This window comes from Notolepis coatsorum (genome assembly GCF_963971535.1).
Source record: "Notolepis coatsorum genome assembly, contig: SCAFFOLD_306, whole genome shotgun sequence".
Classification (NCBI taxonomy): domain Eukaryota; kingdom Metazoa; phylum Chordata; class Actinopteri; order Aulopiformes; family Paralepididae; genus Notolepis; species Notolepis coatsorum.
Window position 1 is genome coordinate 233,371 of NW_028173540.1, and position 16,774 is coordinate 250,144.

Sequence of the window (16,774 nt, forward strand, 5' to 3'; positions counted from 1 at the left end):
AAGGCTGAGAGGGAGACAGAGTAGAGGAGACACAGGAGAGACGGTTCTTTATTGAGACAGTAGGAAGGCTGAGAGGGAGACAGAGTAGGGGAGACACAGGAGTAATAATAATAATATAATAATAATGCAGGACCTGTTGCAGAGGTCTTTATTCGGCATGCAACGACACTCAATGTTTTTAGTGGTACACACAGCGGTTAGTTTAGCACACACACCGGAACACACACGCATGCATTGTCTCTTAGGATCGCAGATGCGATTTGTCTCTGCGATTAACCCATCCCATCGTCCTTCCCCCCCAAGGGCAGCCGGGAGCAGACAGGCGTCAACGTGAGCTGCGCCAGGGGACCAATCCAAGTGCTCCTGTCCGTCTTCGTCAAGGACGCCACAGCGTTAGCGATCTGTTGTTGTGCATGTTTTTCCATTGGGTTTATCTTATCGGGGGGGAAACCCTTGCGAGCACGGGGAGAACATGCAAACTCCACACAGAAAGGCCTGGGAGATATCCCACCTGGGTACCTGGCATCATGGAAACCTGGTCCCCAAGCGGGAATCGAACCCTGGACCTTCTTGCTGTGAGGCGACAGTGTTAACCACTACACCACCGTGCCGTGCCGAGAGAAGGTTCTTTATTGAGACAGTAGGAAGGCTGAGAGGGAGACAGAGTAGAGGAGACACAGGAGAGAAGGTTCTTTATTGAGACAGTAGAAAGGCTGAGAAAGAGACAGAGTGTGGGAGACACAGGAGAGAAGGTTCTTTACTGAGACAGTAGGAAGGCTGAGAGGGAGACAGAGTAGGGGAGACACTGGAGAGGAGGTGGGATGTGATCCCATGCTAGCGGGAATACTTGTGGTTCCAGAGGCAGGGGTCTTGACCTCTGCACCACCTCTTGGTACAGAATCAAACACCTCATACTCCCACAAACGCTAAAGATCCTATAGCTCTGCACCCCACAATTATCTATATAACAGCCATTTCTCCACAGCAGGGCCTAGTGGAGTTATAACCAGGGAACTAACTCTGTACGTTCAGAACACAGCACCCAAAGCTACATTTATTTTTGGTACAAGATATCGTCCGGCTGTGAAATAATTTCTCTTGCCAGTAACAGAGACAGTCTCAAAGAGATAGGAAGAAACTGGTGATGTAAACAAGAGTGCTTTATTGGCGCTCTGTGGGCGTGCAGTTGTTGAGTTGTGTGGATGACGAATCCAGCATTGCAGCTTCGTGCAAACACAACACCAACACACGTGTAAACACAACACCAACACACGTGTAAACACAACAGCAACACATGTGTAAACACAACACCAACACACGTGTAAACAAACAAACAAAGCCACCAACCAAGAGCTCATGGTTGTGGAGTTATACAGAGTGAACCTGCGCTAGTCCCAGTGTTGTAGTACTCGAGTCCTAGTGATTTTCAGGACTCGTGACTCGACTTGGACTTGAGCACTGACTGCATTGAGACCCGGAAGGTGCAGACGAGGACTCTGACTTCTTAATTGATAAATACAGTTATTTATCAATGCATTTGTTTGGCTATTGTGTCACAAAGTAAATAAACTCTCTTTGAAATGGTGACCACTGTGTAATTTATGTTTAATGTACACCTTTTTAAATTTGTATGTCAGCTCTTTGACTGCCAGAGTGGAGTGCTTTGACTGCCAGAGTGGAGTGGACTCAACCTTGATGACTTGGACTCAGACTTGGACTCGACTCTGGCTCTTCTTTGGTGACTCGGACTTGGACTCGAACACTGGGGACTTGAGACTCGACTCGGACTCGAGATTTTGTGACTCGACTACAACACTGGCTAGTCCTGACTAAACACGTTTCGCAATTATGCCACATCAATGTGGAACGCCCTACCCACGGCCGTAAAATAATGTGAATCCCTACCCACCTTCAAAACTGCCCTCAAAGAGCACCTACGGGAGGCTGAAACTGGCCCCTGTAAATGTCCAAACCCCCGCCCGCCCACCCACCTACCCAACCCCCTCCAAATGTACAGTTTCTTCCCCCTCGAATGTATATATTTTCTTTTAGGATCTCTGTCTCTTAAACAGTACTGTATATTTGTATATCTTGTATGTCATAAATGTCTGGATGTAACAGTACTGTATATCTGTATGTCGTGTATGTCATAAATGTCAAGATGAATTGAAAATGAGGGACCCTGATGTAAACAAGACGAAAGTCTTTCTCTGGTCTGCATCCCCTTAACAATTGTATGTATTGAGCCGTACTGTATCGTACCCATTCTGCAATCTGTTAATAAAGTTTTCAATCAATCAATCAATCAATCAATCAATCAATCAATCAATCAATCAATCAATCCTGTCAGGCTAGTGCCTATGTGGAGGACCAGGGGTCACCTCTGGAACCAGACTACTGTGGCTGACCGCTCCGTAAAGGACCCTGTGTGTCAGATCTATGGGGGATCTATTGGTAGAAATGGAATATACTATTCAGAATTGCATTTTCATTCGTGTATATGTAGCCGGTTCGAATTGGCTTACCCTGAGCGAGTCTCGAAACCCCGGTCTCCCGCGCCGTGGGCGACATCGCAGACCACTATACCAAGAGGTGAATTCACTTCTTGGTAACGTGTCTGCATGCCTTTTATGGAGGAGTGAGTTTAACTCGCAGTACCGCTGACGTCCACAGTCACTTCACAACACTTGAAGTCCACCGTGACTGTGGATATACTCCTCCGTTACATATAATCACCTGAAACTAAGAATGGCTGTGTTCTCGTTGGCTTAGAACGAGCTCTTCATATTGACACAGGGAGCGGCGGGCCCTCTTCCATTTCCATGTTCTAGCTGAGAAGACACCGTTAGGAAACCCAACGGTCAGAACAACCGACAGAATACACGGTTGGAATGATATTATTCGTGATGACCTGACTCACTTCGTTTTTCGACGCCGTAGTTCTCCTGTTTTGGACCTTTTGTTCATGCCAGCGAAAACGGACGAGGATAACATGGGTGTTCAGTCGGTTGCTAGATGCCACTAAGTCCTACACATTGGTCCTTTAATGCCACTAAGTCCTCCACACTGGTCCTTTAATGCCACAAAGTCCTCCACACTGGTCCTTTAATGCCACTAAGTCCTACACACTGGTCCTTTAATGTCACTGAGTCCTACACACTGGTCCTTTAATGCCACTAAGTCCTACACACTGGTCCTTTAATGCCATTAAGTCCTCCACACTGGTCCTTTAATGCCACTAAGTCCTACACACTGGTCCTTTAATGTCACTGAGTCCTATACACTGGTCCTTTAATGCCACTAAGTCCTACACACTGGTCCTTTAATGCCACTAAGTCCTACACACTGGTCCTTTAATGCCACTAAGTCCTACACACTGGTCCTTTAACGCCACTAAGTCCTACACACTGGTCCTTTAACGCCACTAAGTCCTACACACTGGTCCTTTAATGCCACTAAGTCCTACAAACTGGTCCTTTAACGCCACTGAGTCCTACACACTGGTCCTTTAATGCCACTAAGTCCTACACACTGGTCCTTTAATGCCACTAAGTCCTACACACTGGTCTTTTAATGCCACTAAGTCCTACACACTGGTCCTTTAATGCCACTGAGTCCTACACACTGGTCCTTTAACGCCACTAAGTCCTACACACTTGTCCTTTAATGCCACTAAGTCCTACACACTGGTCCTTTAATGTCACTAAGTCCTACACACTTGTCCTTTAATGCCACTAAGTCCTACACACTGGTCCTTTAACGCCACTGAGTCCTACAAACTGGTCCTTTAATGCCACTAAGTCCTACACACTGGTCCTTTAACGCCACTAAGTCCTACACACTGGTCCTTTAATGCCACTAAGTCCTACACACTGGTCCTTTAACGCCACTGAGTCCTACAAACTGGTCCTTTAACGCCACTAAGTCCTACACACTGGTCCTTTAACGCCACTAAGTCCTACAAACTGGTCCTTTAACGCCACTGAGTCCTACAAACTGGTCCTTTAACGCCACTAAGTCCTACACACTGGTCCTTTAACACCACTAAGTCCTACACACTGGTCCTTTAATGCCACTAAGTCATACACACTGGTCCTTTAACGCCACTAAGTCCTACACACTGGTCCTTTAATGCCACTAAGTCCTACAAACTGGTCTTTTAACGCCACTGAGTCCTACACACTGGTCCTTTAATGCCACTAAGTCCTACACACTGGTCCTTTAATGCCACTAAGTCCTACACACTGGTCCTTTAACGCCACTGAGTCCTACACACTGGTCCTTTAACGCCACTAAGTCCTACACACTTGTCCTTTAATGCCACTAAGTCCTACACACTGGTCATTTAATGCCGCTCTGCTGGGATGGATAGATAGATGATGACAGTAGCTTTTGATTCTGCTGAGGAAGATTACATTGATCTGCGTTCCACTGTCACTCGACGGTCACCAGCGCTGCTGCTGTGTGCGTGTGTGTGCATGTGTGTGTATGCATGTATGTATGTGTGCGTGTGCATATGTGTGTGTGTGTGTGTGTGTGTATGTATGTGTGCGTGTATGTGTTTCTGTCTGTATGTGTGTGTGTGTTTATGTCTGTGTGTGTGTTTGTGTCTGTATATGTGTGTGTGTTTGTGTCTGTATGTGTGTTTATGTCTGTGTGTGTGTTTGTGTCTGTATGTGTGTTTGTGTCTGTATGTGTGTTTGTGTCTGTATGTGTGTGTTTGTGTCTGTATGTGTGTGTGCGTGCGTGCATGTGTCTGTATGTGCGTGTATGTTTGTGCATGTGTGTGTGCTTGTGTCTGCATGTGTATGTGTCTGTATGTGTGTGTATGAATGTGTGGTGCGTGTGCTTGTGTCTATATGTGTATGTATTTGTGTGTGCGTGGGTGTGTCTGTATGTGTGTGTATGTATGTGTGTCTGTATGTGTGTGTGCATGCGTGTGTGTGTCTGTATGTGTGTGTGGTGTGTGTGTGTCTGTATGTGTGTGTGTGTGTCTGTATGTGGATGTGTGTGTGTGTGTCTGTATGTGTGTGTGTGTCTGTATGTTGGTGAGTGTGTGTGTGTGTCTGTATGTGTGCAAAGCGTGTGACAGAGGATAGAGGGATGCTCGCAGAGCATCAGTTTGGAGACAAATTTGTCTAAGGCTTGAAAGAGCCAGAGTTTATTGTTGCCTCCAATCGGCTGCCTCACTGGAGGTATCCATGGCAACTAAAAGAATAAAAGTAAGGTTTGAGGTCCCCGGAGAATTTGGAAGAGACAGAAAGAGGGACTTTGTCTCACCATCAGGTAGTGAGTATGACGGTGTGTGGATGTACCGGCTGTCACGACAACAGGATAGAGAGACTCTGTCTCACTATCTCACTCTCTCTCTCTTTCACTATCTCTCTCTTTCTCTCTCACTCTATCGCTCTCTCTCTTTCACTATCTCTCTCTCACTATATCTCTCTCTTGCTCAGTCTCTTACTCTCTCTCTCTCTCTCTCTCTCTCTCTCTCTCTCTCTCTCTCTCTCTCTCACTATCTCTCTCTCTTGCTCAGTCTCTTAATCTCTCTCGCTCTCTCTCTCTCTCCTCCCTCCCTCTCCCTCTCTCTCTCTCTCTCTCTCTCTCTCTATCTCTCTCTCTCTCTCTCTCTCTCTCTCTCTCTCTCTCTCTCTCTCTCTCTCTCTCTCTCTCTCTCTCTCTCTCTCTCTCTCTCTCTTTCTCAGTCTCTTAATCTCTCTCTCTCTCTCTCTCTCTCTCTCTCTCTCTCTCTCTCTCTCTCTCTCTCTCTCACTCTCTCTCTCTCTCTCTCTCTCTTGCTCAGTCTCTTAATCTCTCTCTCTCTCTCTCTCTCTCTCTCTCTCTCTCTCTCTCTCTCTCTCTCTCTCAGTCTCTTAATCTTTCTCTCTCTCTGTAACACAGAGGCTCACAGGTCCTCAGCTGCCCGCTGTTGGCTAATTAATGAGAATCAAAGGGGAGAATCAAAGGGAGGGAATCCTGAAAAGTGTAATTCCCTGTTAAGAAAGAGAGAGAGAGAGAGAGAGAGAGAGAGAGAGAGAGAGAGAGAGAGAGAGAGGGGGGGGGGGGGGGAGAGAGAGAAAGAGTGAGAGAGAGGGAGAGAAAGAGTGAGAGAGAGGTGAGACAGAGAGGGAGGGAGAGAGATAGAGATAAATGAGATAGAGAGGGAGGGAAGAAGGAGGAAGGGAGAAAGTGAGGGAGAGAGAGAAATAAAGAGAGAGAGAGGTGAGACAGAGAGGGAGCGGGGGAGAGAGACAGTAGAGATAAATTCAAGTCTAAATTCAGAATTTGGACCCCTAGCTATTTCCTACTTGAAGTTCTTTCTCTGCACCATCCATACTTCATACCAGAGCATCATTCTGCAGGGATAATACTAGAGAGACCAGAGCACCATTCTGCAGCAGGATAATACTAGAGAGACCAGAGCACCATTCTGCAGGGATAATACTAGAGAGACCAGAGCATCATTCTGCAGGGATAATACTAGAGAGACCAGAGCACCATTCTGCAGGGATAATACTAGAGAGACCAGAGCACCATTCTGCAGGGATAATACTAGAGAGACCAGAGCATCATTCTGCAGGGATAATACTAGAGAGACCAGAGCACCATTCTGCAGGGATAATACTAGAGAGACCAGAGCACCATTCTGCAGGGATAATACTAGAGAGACCAGAGCATCATTCTGCAGGGATAATACTAGAGAGACCAGAGCATCATTCTGCAGCGATAATACTAGAGAGACCAGAGCATCATTCTGCAGGGATAATACTAGAGAGACCAGAGCATCATTCTGCAGGGATAATACTAGAGAGACCAGAGCACCATTCTGCAGGGATAATACTAGAGAGACCAGAGCACCATTCTGCAGGGATAATACTAGAGAGACCAGAGCATCATTCTGCAGGGATAATACTAGAGAGACCAGAGCACCATTCTAGCAGGGATAATACTAGAGAGACCAGAGCACCATTCTGCAGGGATAATACTAGAGAGACCAGAGCATCATTCTGCAGGGATAATACTAGAGAGACCAGAGCACCATTCTGCAGGGATAATACTAGAGAGACCAGAGCACCATTCTGCAGGGATAATACTAGAGAGACCAGAGCATCATTCTGCAGGGATAATACTAGAGAGACCAGAGCACCATTCTGCAGGGATAATACTAGAGAGACCAGAGCACCATTCTGCAGGGATAATACTAGAGAGACCAGAGCATCATTCTGCAGGGATAATACTAGAGAGACCAGAGCATCATTCTGCAGCGATAATACTAGAGAGACCAGAGCATCATTCTGCAGGGATAATACTAGAGAGACCAGAGCATCATTCTGCAGGGATAATACTAGAGAGACCAGAGCACCATTCTGCAGGGATAATACTAGAGAGACCAGAGCACCATTCTGCAGGGATAATACTAGAGAGACCAGAGCATCATTCTGCAGGGATAATACTAGAGAGACCAGAGCATCATTCTGCAGGGATAATACTAGAGAGACCAGAGCACCATTCTGCAGGGATAATACTAGAGAGACCAGAGCATCATTCTGCAGGGATAATACTAGAGAGACCAGAGCACCATTCTGCAGCAGGGATAATACTAGAGATACCAGAGCATCATTCTGCAGCAGGGATAATACTAGAGAGACCAGAGCATCATTCTGCAGGGATAATACTAGAGAGACCAGAGCATCATTCTGCAGGGATAATACTAGAGAGACCAGAGCATCATTCTGCAGGGATAATACTAGAGAGACCAGAGCATCATTCTGCAGGGATAATGTTAGAGAGACCAGAGCATCATTCTGCAGGGATAATACTAGAGAGACCAGAGCATCATTCTGCAGGGATAATACTAGAGAGACAAGAGCATCATTCTAGCCAGGGTATAGTTATTTATGTTGCATCTTGTTTTTTGGCTTCTGTTGTTAATGCTGTCACTATCCCAATGTGTTTTGAAGTACTTGTTTTAAAGGTTGAGTTGGGGATCAACTATTTTATTTATGTAATTGGTGTCTACAGACCCCCTTCTGCTGATGCTAGCTCTTTAGATAGATTAGCTGAGCTCCTTTCGCAATATATTGACTCTGAGGTGATTGTCATGGGTGATTTTAATATTGACTGATTGAGTGGTGCTGCAAAGCACCTTAAAGACATCAGTGGTAACCTCAGTCTTTCCCAGTTAGTTACTGAGCCCACCAGGCCAAACCTTAAAAATGACTCTAGCTCTACCCTTATTGATCTTATTTTTGTGACTAAATATGACAGGATCTCAGCTTGTGGGGTTTTTGACTTAGGCATAAGTGACCATTGCCCCACAGCCTGTGTAAGAAGCACGAGACTGCCAAAAACAAGAATTTTAAATCTTTTAATCACCAATCATTTTTAGACAATCTTGTTTTTTTTTGTTTTTTTATCTACTTTTTCTCCCATTTTTCTATTTTTCTCCCATCCCAATTTCGTATCGTCCAATTCTACCCTCCCCTGTCTCGAACGTTGTTAGGCCATGCCTCCCACAAGCCGGCTGCAATGTGGTCTAAGCCTTACATCACGTGTCCCCTCCGGTACTCGAGGAAGCAGCAGTCGCATCTTTTCACCTGCACAGCGCGATCTCTCAGCGTCGGGGGTCTGCGTTTGGAGGGCACGCCGCCCCGTTGCTTCCTGATTCTGCTGCGCAGGCGCACCAACCGACCTGTAGGAGTCGCTGTCCACAACGTCCGATCCCCACCCATCAGCTTCCCACCCCCTAATACTGCCAATTGTATTAGTATGAACGACCAGCAAAGCTGATAGCAATGCGGAGAGCCGGTCTCGAACCCAGCGTCTCCTGCATTGGTGGTGAGCGCCTTGCCCACTGCACCACCTAGCCGCCCCCCGATCTTGTTTTTTTTTAATACTTATTGTAACACTGAAATTGATGTTCAGTTAGCCCTGGACTCCTTTGTAAATACATTTAATTTATTAGTTGACAAACATGCTCCTTTAAAAAAAGTCTGCATTAAAGATAGAGTAATACCCTGGTTTTCTCAGGAATTGTCAACCCTAATTAAAGACAGAAATGCTGCATGGTCTCGGGCCAGGCGTTCTGGAGACCCTCAACATTGTCTTTCTTTTAGGCAAATTAGGAACAAATGTACTGCAGTAGTAAGAAAATCTAAAACTGATTACTATCTGGAGTTGGTTTCAAACTCAATTTGGAGTGCAGTGAATGTGAACAAAATAAAATCATCTAATTCTTTACCCTCTCATATTAAAGTTGAAAACTGTGTGATCTCTGAGCAGAGTGCAATTTGTGTTGCCTTTAATAGGCATTTTGCAGAGGCTGGTAATTTATTTAATAGGAACTATAATGGACATTGTCCTGTTGATTCTGATTGTTTGTACCCTGTGGGCGTCACTTCCCATTTCTCCTTTCAACCTTTTACACAGTCAGCTGTATTTGATGCTTTGCAATCAATCGATCGCTTTCGATCGCTAGTGTTCTACAGGTGAGGATAACTTAGAGTATTTTTTTATTAAGTTGGCTGCACCAGTTATTGCTGAACAGATTACTTATATTTTTTATCTCTCTATCTCATCAGGTAGATTTCCTCTAGTTTGGAAATCTGCACGGGTGATTCCTTTACATAAAGGAGGTGATAGGGATAACTTAGGCAATTATCATCCTATCTCCAGGCTACCTTGCCTAGCTAAAGTCTTGGAAACACTAGTAAGCAAACAACTTAAATTTTACCTTTCAATTAACTCCATACTTAGTTCTCAACAATCTGGTTTTAGAGCCAAACATACTGTAATACAACATCAGCCATCACTTTGGTTACAAATGACATTATTTCAGCATTAGATAAGAAGAAACATTGTGCTGCCCTCTTTGTTGATTTATCAAAAGCATTTGATACAGTTGATCACTACTTACTTCTAAAGAAATCTAGAATCTAACATTGGGTTGGATGATAATGCATGTGTCCAGTGGCGGTTGGAATGCCCCACGGGCCCCGAGGCGAGATTGACAGCTCGGGCCCCCCCCCCCCCCCCCCCCCCCCCCCCCCCGATATTTATTGTATTATTAAAAAAAAATCAATATTATTTTTTTTTTCAACATGAAACAAAACATATCACAATACAATAATAATACGTCAAATGTATATACTCTCTTTTCTGGACTCTTTTCGTATCACAAACAGTACTGTATTTGCAAATCTGGTATGTCATGTATAGATGTAGCACTACTGTCTATCTGTATGTCATTATGTTATAATGAATTGAAAATGGGGGACCCTGATGTAAACAAGACGAAAGTGTTTCTCTGGTCTGCATCCCCTTAACAATTGTATGTATTGAGCTGTACTGTATTGTACCCATTCTGCAATCTGTTAAATAAAGTTTTCATTCATTCACCATGACATGTTTAGGTATTTGGCCAGATCCAGCTTGTCTGTGATGAGAGTGTTTTCTGTCTTTATGATTGACTATCATCATTAGATATTTCAGTTTCGTTATTACAGTAGCTGGCTAACAGTACTAACTGGCTAACAGTACTAACTGGCTAACAGTACGTTAGTTGACTAATACCAGAGTCAGAATTGGGTAATAGGCCGACTACTGGCAGTGATGCGACCTATGTTACCACATAACTTTTGTCATCTCTGGTACTATGCAGTGCACTATGCAAAACGGCAAAGAGATAGGTAACGTTCGTTAAGTGCCAAATTACCATCATCATGATACACCCTCACATAATTCACAAAGTGTTCACGTGCGCCACCCATGTGGTAACCTAGAAATACCATAGATTGTGGCTAGGTGGTAACGTATATGTTTTCTATGATCACTATGAATTGAAAATGGGGGACCCTGATGTAAACAAGACAAACGTCTTTCTCTGGTCTGCATCCCCTTAACAATTGTGTGTATTGAGCCGTACTGTATTGTACCCATTCTGCAATCTGTTAAATAAAGTTTTCATTCATTCATTCACATTACGTTAGTTAGCATCCAAGCTAGCGTGATAACGTTAGTAGTTAGCTTACCTGCAATAGTGTTGTCATCGTCCTGGACAGATAAGACTTGTTAAATCATAATATATCCACACTTTGTGCTGGTCCTCTGTAAATGTCCCCTTTAGCTGCTCGATCAAAACGCCCACATCCATACTTCCGCAATTCGTGACGCGAAGTGGGAGATATCGGGGTCTATAAAAAATCCCATATGTCCTAGTAGGAATTACAACTAGGAGGCTGACGTGAATGGTTTTTCCCAGTCGGAAGCTGGTTCTTCCGATTCTTCCCACGTAACGTGAACGCGGCTGCTTGTGAGACTTACGTGGCTACGTCACAGCCAAGGAAAGGGAGCGCTGGATTTGTGCAAAATGCCCTGTTCCTAAACCACACGCTATCAGTCGTACTCGTACCACAGTACTGGCAAAACGGGAGGAGCCTAGAATCAAAACAAACGCACCAGTCCCAGTTGCCGTTACCAGTTGCCGTTCGATCCAGTCCCACACGCGAACGGCAACTCCATTCAGTCCCGGGCCTGGGCCCGGGCCCCCCTCCCGCCAGACGGTGGGCGGGCCCTAAGGCAGCTGCCTCTGCAGCCTCGCCTATAGCTCCGCCCCTGCATGTGTCTGGTTTCAGGATTATCTATCTTCTAGGCGGCAGTGTGTGAAGTTAGGTCAAGCACAATCTGAATTCTTGGCCATGACTAAAGGTGTGCCACAAGGTTCAGTTTTGGGTCCTGTCCTTTTTACAATTTATATTAATGATATTGTTTCTTCTTTGTATGGATGTCATGCCCATTCGTATGCTGATGACACAATTGTGTACTGTATTGCAGACTCTGTACAGTTGGCCTTTGAGAAATTGCAACTTTCCTTTTATGCTCTACAGGATGCCCTTACTTGTTACGCTCTGGTTCTCTGAAAGCCATCTGAGAACCGCCCACCATTCTGACACCTGTCACTTGGCTTCCCTGTCACTTATCTCCCCTGTCACTTATTGTCTGGGTCTCCTGATTGGCTGTCACTGGGGTGCGGTTGGTATGCTTGGAATGTGGCTCTATTTAACTCTTGTCTCTCTGTTTTCACTTTGTCAGGTCTTCACTAACTGTTCGGGGGTTAACGCGGCGGTTCCGGTCTCTGGACCCCATTTAGATACACTTTATTATTCTCTCTCTCTCTTGTCGCCCGGTGTCTGTACCTGTATTACTCTAATGGCGCTTTTCCACTGCATGGTACCTACTCTACTCTACTCTACTCTACTCTACTCTACTCGCTTTAGGTACCTGGTACTTCGTTCCTTTTCCACTGCAGGTACTAAAATAAAGTACTCAGTTTGTCTCCGTGTGGGGAGGCAGGGCTGCTGGTGTACAGCTGAGAGCTCCATAGCTCTGTGAGAGCTCCACCAGCATAGCTATGTCCGTGTCATGAGCTAGTAGGCGCAAGCCAGAGTAAAACACAGTTTTCAATCAATCAATCACAACATTAACGAGACTCTCGTTGTGTCTATTCTGATAACGCTAACGTTACCTCTCATTGTGTCTATTCTACAAGCGTTAACGTTAGCTAGGCTGTCTATGCTAACGTTAGCATTAGGCTAACAAGCTGTAACGTTACCAGTCGCGTCTATTTGCTAACGTTAGCATTAGGTAATAACCGGTTTAAAATGGATGGTGATTACCTCACGTTGTGTCTATTCTATTAGCATTAACGTTACTCATACAAACAATCAATAGCGAGTTATATTGATCGCGCTATGTACGATAGCCATGCTAAAACGCTAGCACAACATCAGCACAACATAAGCTTAAGCCTTAACAAGCCAGCGATCTTTTTGCGAGACTAAACTCTCCGCTCGGTGGCAAATTGTGTTGACGTCGGTTTTGTTTAATCAATAAATGAGGCAGAATACACAGTGACTATTGTTTGTTTATTGAACTTGTGCCTGCTGCAACCATAATGAAATCCTATGCGAGACATTCAAGATGCCGATGGCGGCTCTCTGTTTTCGTTCAGACTCTCCAAACAGTGACGCGTCTCTCTTCTGACCAATCAGTGGTCTGCAGTTTTTCACGTGACATTTATGGTACCAGTTCTACCCGCTTGGCTCGCGCTTGGAACCAGAGTCGAGCAGGGACTAAAAAAGTACCCGAAAAAGTACCTGGTACCAGGTAGTACCAGGTACTTTGGTAATGGAAAACCGAAAATACCGAGTAGAGTAGAGTAGAGTAGAGTAGGTACCATGCAGTGGAAAAGCGCCATAAGTGTATTGTACCATTAAATTGGACCACTATTGAAGAGTATACATTCTCCGTCTCATTACTTGCCAACCACTACTGCAACTCACCTACCTCATCGTGACAGAAGACCTGACCAACCTCAGTTCCATGGAGGCAATTGTAGAAATGCTCCAGGCACAGAAGAGTGCGCTGGAGCAGATGACGGAGCACCAGCAACGGGTCAGCGCCGAGCTGGTTCGGCTGGGCGGGCTCGCCATTACCTCGCAAGAAACAGCTAATTCGGCGCTGGTCGCGGCCCAGATGGCTCGAGTCGAGGTGGCGGGAGTAAGGACAACGGTGGCAGAGGCGGCGTCGGAGGAAGCGGCGGTCAGTGGCGAGGGTGGTCTGGGAGCTTTTGGCTACCAGGAGCGGGTCCAAGAGCCACGGCTGTCTCCTCTTCTCCCGGTGTTGATAGCTTCCTGCGCTACACGAGTGATCCACTGGGTGATGAACCCATGCAGCTTGGGGCGCTGTCGTTCTCGGACGAGGAGCGATGGCGCTTCATCGAAGAAAGAAGCTGCTTCCGGTGCGGCCGCACCGGCCATCGCTTCGGCAGCTGTCGGGGCCAGTCGGGGAAAGGAGGAGCCCGCTAGGCCCTGAGAAGGCGCTAGCAGGTGGGCTCATCTCAGCACAACCGATCGACACTCGTACTTTTTTGGAGGTGGCAGTTAACTGTGGGGGTAATGTTAGGGGAACCAGGGCTCTCATTGACTCAGGTGCGGCAGGCAATTGTCCTACCATGCTCTGTAAATAGCTCATAGATACCGATATGCCTACTTTGTTTACTTGTTTATTGCACTATGTCTCTATTGGTTGGACTCTTATTATTATTACTTGTAATATGCACATCGTTGCGGGCGATACCCCCTGCATTTCACTGTATACCTGTATGCCGTGACAAATAAAACTCTTGTATCTTGTATCAATTTCATACATGTGGGGTTGGTGAGGGAGTGGGGGATCCCGGTCGAGGGGTTGGGGGTTCCCATTCCTATCTGCACCCTGGACGGTCAGCCCCTGGGCAGTGGGAGCGTCACACAATGCACTGTTCCTATTCACATACAGGTGGCGGTGGTGGGTGGGAGTGGTTGCAATTTTTTGTCATTGTCTCCCCCTATTCTGTCATTGTGTTGGGTCATCCTTGGTTAGCTTCTCACAAACATGTTATTAACTGGTGCACGGGCGAACTCTCAACGGAGGACGACGTGAAGTCAGTCTTTTGCGAGAGTTTGCCCACCCCCCCTCCCTCTTCTCTTTTGTCTCCCTCTTCTCTCTCCAGGATGGTGGGGAGCATCGCAGATTCTGTCAGACCCTCTAATCCTGATTTGATAGGTGTTCCTAAGATCTATTGGGACCTTGCGGACGTTTTTAGCAAAACGCGTGCTAAAGCACTACCGCCTCATAGATCATACGACTGTCCCATTAATCTTCTACCCGGTACCTCTCCGCCCATGGGCGTATGTTCTCGCTCTCGCGCCCTGAGACCGTGGCTATGAACACCTACATTGAGGAGGCATTGCTCGTGGGGCACATACGTCCTTCCACATCCCCTGCCGGCGCTGGCTTCTTTTTTGTTGGTAAAAAATATGGGGGTCAGCGTCCGTGCATAGATTATAGGGGATTGAATGACGTTTCCATCAAGAACCGATATCCTTTACCTCTCATGGACACCGCCTTTGAGTGCTTACAGGGGGCGCAGGTCTTTTCTAAACTTGATTTACGTAATACATACAATCTGGTCAGGATTAGAGAAGGAGACGAGTGGAAGACTGCATTTAATACTCCTAATGGTCACTATGAGTATTTGGTCATGCCCTTTGGTTTGGCTAATGCTCCGGCAGTCTTCCAAGCCCTGGTTAACGACGTGCTGCGGGATTTGATTGGGGTGTCGGTGTTTGTTTATTTAGATGACATCTTGATTATGGTGCAACACCAAGTGCACGTTCATGAGGTGCTAGACCGTCTCCTCAAGCATCAACTATTCGTTAAGGCAGAGAAGTGTGTGTTTCTCACTGACACCGTTTCCTTCCTGGGCTTTGTGTTGACGAAGGGTGATCCTTGCATGGATCCAGCCAAGGTGAGTGCAGTCTTGGACTGGCCACGGCCTTCGTCGCTCAAGGGGTTACAACGGTTTTTGCGTTTTTGCAAATTTTTTCAGGCACTTTATTCGCAACATTAGCGCCTTAGCCAATCCGGTAACAGCTCTCACTAAGTCCTCTCTCCCTGGCTTTGAATGGTCGCCTAGGGCAGAGTCGGCCTTCTGCGATCTCAAACGTCGGTTTACCTCCGCCCCTGTATTGATCCGCCACGATGCAGAGGTTCCGTTCATTGTGGAGGTGGATGCTTCTGACATCGCGGTGGAGGGGGGGGGGGGGGGGGGGGGTGCTCTCTCAGAGATGTTTAAAGAATGGTAAAGTGCACCCTTGCGGTTTTTTTTCTCGTCGGCTGTCTTCGGCCGAGCGTAACTACGATGTGGGTAATCGGGAGTTATTGGCAATTAAATTGGCACTGGAGGAATGGAGACATTGGTTGGAGGGGGCGGTACATCCCTTCATTGTTTGGACTGATCATAAGAACTTGGCTTACATCCAAGGGGCTAAACGCCTTAACGCTCGCCAGGCCAGGTGGGCGTTGTTCTTCACTCAATTTCGATTTTTCATCTCCTATAGGCCCGGTTCCAAGAACATCAAACCTGACGCGTTATTGCGTTAGTTTGATCTTCCTGGTCGGGAGGAGAAGCCCCATCCCATTATTCCACCGGCCTTGATTTTGGCGCCCGTGTCTTGGGGCATAGATAAGGTGGTAAGATCGGCGCTGACACGGGAGCCCGATCCTGGTGCGAGCCCTCCGGGGCGGTTGTATGTGCCCAAGGGCGGCACGCTCACGTTTGCTGCAGTGGGCACATGCCTCATCCCTCACCAGCCACCCTGGGGCCACCAGGACCCTGGAGTTTATCCGTAGGAGGTTCTGGTGGTCGACAGTGGAGGGGGAGACGCGTTCCTTTGTGGCGGCCTGTCCGGTGTGCGCGCGCAGTAAGACCTGTCAAATGTATGTCAGTATTCCAATGTACTGTGTGTCCCCCCCCTACCCAACCCCCCCCCCCCCCCCCCACCTCCAATGTACAGCCCCACCCCACCTACCCAACCTTCTCCAACGCACAGTTTCTATGTCAAATGTATATACACTCTTTTTCTGGATTTCTTTAGTATCACAAACAGTACTGTATTTGCAAATCTGGTATGTCATAAATGTATAGATGTAGCAGTACTGTCTATCTGTATGTCGTGTGTGTCATATGATGAATTGAAAATGGAGGACCCTGATGGAAACAAGACGAAAGTCTTTCTCAGGTCTGCATCCTCTTAACAATTGTATGTATTGAGCTGTACTGTACTGTACCCATTCTGCAATCTGTTAATAAACTTTTCAATCAATCAATCAAACCTCTCGCCGTGCACCAGCAGGTCTTTTCCGGCCGCTTCCTATTCCTAAACGGCCCTGG

The 16,774-nt window shown here is 46.5% G+C and overlaps 1 pseudogene across 1 annotated transcript in view; it reads right to left on the reverse strand.

Moving 5' to 3' along the window:
- LOC311247754 overlaps window positions 1-16,774 on the reverse strand; it is a 186,661-nt pseudogene that overhangs the window by 152,483 nt on the left and 17,404 nt on the right. Inside the window, exons 3-4 of the transcript in view lie at window positions 4,783-5,038; window positions 4,517-4,592 (exon numbers count right to left, since the gene is read on the reverse strand). The product of the transcript in view is annotated as an uncharacterized misc_RNA (transcript). The remainder of the gene's footprint in view (window positions 1-4,516; window positions 4,593-4,782; window positions 5,039-16,774) is intronic.